This window comes from Metopolophium dirhodum, chromosome 6, assembly GCF_019925205.1.
Source record: "Metopolophium dirhodum isolate CAU chromosome 6, ASM1992520v1, whole genome shotgun sequence".
NCBI lineage: Eukaryota > Metazoa > Arthropoda > Insecta > Hemiptera > Aphididae > Metopolophium > Metopolophium dirhodum.
The window spans coordinates 9,645,827-9,653,003 of NC_083565.1; the positions used below are offsets into that span (position 1 = coordinate 9,645,827).

The 7,177-nt window shown below is 30.7% G+C and overlaps 1 pseudogene; it reads left to right on the plus strand.

Moving 5' to 3' along the window:
- The first annotated feature begins 1,586 nt into the window (after positions 1-1,586).
- On the plus strand, positions 1,587-4,327 carry LOC132947411 (SCAN domain-containing protein 3-like; annotated as a pseudogene).
- Positions 4,328-7,177: the final 2,850 nt, after the last annotated feature.

Here is a 7,177-nt window from a genome sequence, read left to right on the forward strand (position 1 = left end):
TAACGGTTTAGAATTCGTTAATAATGAGGTGACCAGTATTTTGCAGAAATACGGAATTAGTCATCAGACAACAGTCCCATACACTCCAGAACAAAATGGAAAAATTGAACGTGACAATCGGACAATAGTTGAAGCTGCAAGGACAATTATTCATTCAAAGAACTTGGATATATCATTGTGGGCAGAAAGTGTTAATACAGTTGTGTATACATTGAATTTAACAGGTACAGCTTCAATTAAAGGTAAAACACCGTATGAACTTTATTTTAACAAAGATACGAAAATAAGTCGTTTAAGAATATTTGGAACAGAAGTATTCACTCACATTCCAAAAGAGAAAAGGCAAAAGTGGGATGCTAAAAGCAAAAAGGGTATTTTTGTTGGGTATAGCAATAATACTAAAGGTTACAGAGTATGGTTTCCAGGTACAAATAATATAAGCATATTTAGAGATATTATTTTTAAGAACGAGATTAATCAACGAGAAACAGTGTTTGATGAAAATCAACAACAGATTCATGAGATCAAATCAGAACCAGTGGAAAACGACACAGATAGTCAACAAGAACAGCATCAAATGCAGCTACGTGATAGAACTAGATTAAAACCACCAGACAGGTATGTTGCACAATCGTTTATAACCAATTATGTGGAAAGTGAGCCATTAACATATAAAGAAGCCATTTCATGCAAAAATGCAACTAATTGGGTAGATGCAATGAACGATGAAATTAAATCATTAGGTGATAATTAAACGTGGACTTTGGTATCAAAGCCGGTCGGTGCAAATGTTATAAGCAACTCATGGGTTTATAAAATAAAACATAATGATCGTTTTAAGGCTAGGTTAGTCATTAACGGATCAAGACAAAAATATGGTATTGATTATACGGAAACATTTTCGCCAGTAGTAAGGTATGAATCAATCAGAACAATTTTAGCCGTTGCAGCAGCAGAAAATTACGATTTAAAACAGTTTGATATAAAAACGGCATTTTTATATGGTAATCTAGAGGAAGACATTTATATGAGTCAACCTATTGGGTTCGAAGATTCAACAGAACGAGTATGCAAACTAAATAGAAGTTTGTATGGGTTGAAACAATCGCCAAGATGTTGGAATAATAGATTTAAGCAATTTCTATTAGAGTTCAGGCTAGAACAAAGTACATCGGATCCATGTATTTATTTTAATCATTATAATAATAAAACATTAATTTTAGCTATTTTCGTTGATGATGGTTTGATAGCGTCGAGCAGCAAAATAAAAACAGATAAATTGTTGCAAGGTCTTGAACAGCAGTTTGAGATAACACAGGGTAATTTAGATTATTTTCTAGGTATGGAAATAACTAGATGTACTGATGGATCAATATATATATGTTACGGTGAATGATGTAAACGTGGTAAATGTCGTCATTCTCCGGTAAATGACGTTATTTACCTAAAAATTGGTGAATGTTGTAAATGTAGACATTCCCCGGTTATTGACGTCAATCCCCAGTTTAGTTGGGGAAAGAGGGCTTGTGACAAAACCAATTCTACATTCCGCATTTAATTCAAGAGCGCAAATTGATTTGATTGACATGCAATCTCAAAATTATAATAATTATCGCTATATAATGAATTATCAAGATCATTTAACGAAATTTGTTATTTTAAAACCTCTGAAGACAAAAAGGGCCGAAGAAATCGCTTTAAATCTGATAGATATTTATACAATATTTGGTGCACCCGCTATACTCCACTCGGATAATGGTTGTGAGTTTGTTAATTGTATTATAACAAATTTAAATAAAATGTGGGGAGACATCAAAATTGTTCATGGCAAGCCTCGTCATAGCCAGACCCAAGGATCAATAATTGAACGCGCGAATAGGGACGTTAAAGAAATTTTGGCTTCTTGGATGGCTGATAATAAATCAAAAGACTGGCCAATGGCGTTAAAATTCGTACAATTTCAAAAAAATCGGGCTTTGAACTCAGGTAAGCTATTAGGTAACTAAAAACTATTTTTTTTAATAATTTTAATTTTAATTATTTAATTATTTTTTTTTAATTTAAACATGTTTATAATAGGTATTGGAAGATCACCATACGAGGCGATGTTTGGTTGTACAGCGAGAACAGGGTTACTTTCAGCAGGGATACCTTACGATGAAATAGAAAAACTTAAGTCAGAAGAGGATATTGAAGAACTATTTAATAACAGCAACCATTCAGATCATATTAATGCAGTAGAAGATGATTTAGTCAGAGTTGGAGATCTTGAAAATGAAGTAAACTTGGAGACTGAAAATGAATTAAGAAATACTAAAGACATAGGTAATTATTAAATATATATTATATGTAATTTGGTAAAAATGCTTGCACAAAAATAAAAAATAAAATAAAATAGCAATCGTCTTCTATTTACAGGTAAAAGGATTGAAAAAATTAAAGACCAACGACAAAAATCGGTTATCTGTCTCGAAAAACAAGCGTCAAAAATGTTGAGATTGACTAACAAAAAATTTCCAAAGCTTGATGTCGGTACAACTGTTCGTGCCCCAATACCAGATGTCGATAGAGCACGAGGTTCTCCGCGTAATTTACTTGCTGTTTTTATTTCATGCGAAGATGACATGATAAATTATGTAAGCCAATTTTAATTTGATAATGTTTATTTAATTTAAATAAAATAAGTACCCGAATGTTTGAACCAGGTACAGAGTATGGAGTGTTGAAACACAAATATAGGTACACAAGCACAAATTTCTCCATGTAAAGAAAAATTTATAGAGCTAGATGAAGCCATGAAAAAAATTAAAGACAAGGAAATAACATCAAGAGAAGTCGCAGGACATGGAATAGCTGGTCATCAAGGATTTAATCGATGCAACTGCAAAACTGGTTGTGGTACTAAAAAATGTGCTTGGAATGCAGCGGAAATGTCGTGCAGTTCAAAATGTCATGGTAACCAAAATTGTACAAATAAATAATTTATAATATGCACGTATTTAATTTTTTAATTAACCTATTATCCCATTCAAATAAATACAAAAAAAAATTGAAACATCCGCCAACAACAAATAATTATTATAAAAAGTACCTATAGTAAAAAAATCAGTGTATTATTTGAGATTTATCATCATTTACCACAAGTTTTGGTAAATGACGTCAATGACCGGTGAAAGATGTACATTTGAGTTTAAAATATGTGTTTTTACAACATTTACCTACATAATTGAATCATTTTGGTTAATGACGTCATTGACCGGGGAATGACGACATTTACCAATTTTCGTCTTTCACCGTAACATATACATCAGACAAATTACGCTAATACAATTATTAGTAAATTTAATTTATTAGATGCGAAGGAGTTATCAATACCAATTGATAGGTCGCATGGTGTAGAACAAAATTTAACGACGAGTGATAATCAATTTCCATACAGGCAGGCTGTAGGAAATTTATTATTTTTATCTCAAGTCACGAGGCCAGATATAGCATTCGCTGTAAACTATGTTAGTAGGTTTTTAAATAATCCAACGACGGTACATTGGACCATGTAAAACAAATAATTCGTTACGTAAAAGGAACAACTAAATTTGGTCTATATTATAAATCTAACGTAAATTTATGTTTAAGTGTGTATTCAGATTCAGATTATGCAGGAGATTTAGAAACAAGACGTTCAACCTCAGGTCATCTGTTCATGCTAGGATTATCTACGGTATCATGGCAAGCGCAATGGCAACCCATAGTAACTCTCAGTTCAACTGAAGCAGATTATATCTCGGCATGTGAAACAATCAAAGGTTTGATTTGGATTGACAGATTAGTCAAAGAAATCTGCATCAATACAACGGGTGGACAACCGACATTATATGTGGACAATCAAAGTTCAATTCGACTTGTGAAAAATCCAGAGTTTCATAAGAGGACTAAACACATTGACGTCAGGTACCATTTCATTAGGGAAAAGTTTGAAGAAAACTTATTTCGACTACAGTACGTAGATACAGAATAACAATATGCAGACATATTCACTAAGCCACTTCCGAAAGATAGGTTTGAAAAATTAAGGCAGAAATTATCATTGTTAAAATTACTTTAATTTTCTTGGGTACATAAAATATTAATTACGGGGGTGTGTTGAATATAATTTAATATTGTATAAAAGTAGCATCATATTGTGCAATAACAACAACCTAGTTTTTTTAGCACAATCAGGTAAATCACACCACATTGTGTAATATAGTTATTAGCCAATAGACAAGCTAGCAAAGTGGCGTGAGCGATGGGTCAAAGAGTTCATTAGTATATATAAGACAGTTAAATGTACGGAACAGGACTGCATTTTAGTATTATCTATGTGTACGTCATGTATGTCTCGTAAGCATAGAACTTACATTGTTAGAAGACAATTTACTTTTCATACTTAGTTATGTGTATTAGTTATAGTGAAATATTACGTATTCTTATTATAACTAATTGTATTGTATATTTAATATTTTGTCGATCCATATTATAATTCTCATTCAACAATAATTTGCTAATTTTCGTTTTTTGATAAATTATAGGTTTTATATACAATATCTGAGTATTACGGCCGTACAGGGTAACCAAAAAAAAATAATTTTACTACTTTGCTCAACTAATCTTTAAAATATCTAATTATTATAATTTACTACCCGTTCGAAATTCCTACTCGTCATATATATAATAATGTGTGCTGTACGTGTTTTAGTGGTTATATGATATTTATTTATATTAATACATTATACACAAATCGTCGTATTAATTATTTTTTCGACGTAATATATTCATTTTTAAATTCTGAGGTCCTTACACAAGCTACATTATCAGTTAAAAAATATTAAAAATATATAGATTAGCATTTAAAGTTCAATTTCTGACAACATTTATCAAATTGAAAATGTACAAATTATTCTCTAGTTAAAAATGTAAAAATGTACAATATCTTAGGCTGACAGTTAGTCCCCGCTCAAAATCGTTTTTTGTATACAACGATATAATATCATTGAATTCACATTTATTTTAACACAATCCATCAAATGTACCCACTTGTAACCTACTGTAAAGCAGAGCGACACCCAATTTTTTAATATTGTAAGTAAAATTTTTATAGAATTATACATTTTTAATTTTAATAATCTATGAATTTTATAATAGCTGACTACGGATACAATTATTATGCATTTATGCCTGGTATTCTTGTTGGTTGTTATCTCGACATAATATCTTAGATGAATTCAAATTTGAAATTATTTAGGTGCGTTGGTAATCGAATGAAGCATTCCAACTCCTAAATGATTCAAAGTAGAAAACATATTAACTTGATTTATTTAACTATAATTTGTAAAAACTATGATTTGACCTATTGTGACTTAACTATGTTGTACAGTAGGCTAGACCAGTGTTCTTACATGGTATTATATATTACAAGTATTGAGTACCTTCTTCTATCGTGACAAAAAAAGTAACTAAAATAGATACACTATTTATAAATAGGAGAAAAAATAGAACAAACCCATTAACCAATCTCAACAGAGTTAAAACTATTCAGCCGACATTCTCCATCAACACCCCAAGAAAGTATTTACGGGACTTCCATCAACCAACTCAAAATAGGATATAAATATATTATATATATTATATATATGTATACTACATACTCACCTATACTTATTGAATAGAGAGAAGATCCTCGCATTTACTAACGCTTTTATGTTCATCTCACAGTCAAACATATCTTAGAAGAATGCAGAATATACGAACAGACAAGGAGAATAATATTCAGAATCTCTGACAATCTAGCTGAAACATTATACACAGTGCAAACAATGTCTCCGAACTCATACTATTCTTATTTTCCTCGTCTTATGTAAGAATATTAATAATTTTACGTCCAATGACCGTATCCCATAAATACCACAGACAGATTAAAAAACTTAGTTTATTTACAATAGTGAATAACTAAATAAGTCATGGTAAGTAATTAAATACACAAAATATAATCATAACACGAGAACGTGACTGTATCGTGATTTTTGTATTTGTAAATGTCCATCTGTGTATAGGTAAAAAAATCACCAATTGAACATTATTTAATACCTACATAAAAGGTACTTTGAACAAGATCATTATCTAGTACTTATTATCCAGATCAAATATTTCCTGAATGACAAATTATGTTGTTTAATATTTTTTTCGTGAAGAAAGTATAGAATCGTGTTCCAATCATGGTTTTTTTTTCTATAAATGTCAATGAAATTTAGTTCATTGGGTCAAAAAGCTTGATACCTGAATACCTAATTAACGTTATCATGGCTTTTTTATCGTGCCTACTACTTTTTTTTGAGTAGTTAATACGTTTGTGTTATTGTTCATATTAGTCATCCACAACAATACCTTTTTACTGTAGTGTGTTTTTTGTTATGTTCATCGTAGAATGGCAATAAATTGCTAAGAAAATTGCACCTGAACCAATAAATAGTATCAAATAAAACACGTTGAAGACGCCATGCGCATTTTAAACAGATGTATAATCGTGGCCTAAGATAATATGGCAAGCAAATAACAGTTTTCGACAAAATCAGCTTTAATTTTTTTATGCGACCGTACAACGAATTGCCATAGATGTATAGAAACCGTTATAATATTGCTAGTTGTTTTACTAATTTATTAATCAAAACTGGCGTACCGTAGATCGCTCTGAATAGATTCACGGAATATTCAGCTGGTTAAACTAAAACTGAATATTTTAAATATTGCATTATAAATCAGAAAATCGTAGAATTTTTAAAGAATCTATGATTAATAACAAATGATTTTTAAAAGAAGGTGGACATGTGGGTATCGCTCACTGCAGACCACAGTAAAAAAGGTACTGTCGTGAGTTACTCGTAGTGTGTAGTCTCACGGGCAACCCCGGCGGAATTGCTGTAATACAGGCATGTCAAACTCAAAGTATCAGGTCGGCCAAATATATTGAAAAGTTTACTATTTGGGCCGCACATAAAAATTTAGCGAAAAAATAAATATTTTGTACACATTTTTCAATTTTATTCTTTATGTTTACGAATACAGCAATTACAACTAAATTACAAAATTAAAAAACAAATGAACATTAACATTTAAATAAAATATAAATCATACTAATTATTTA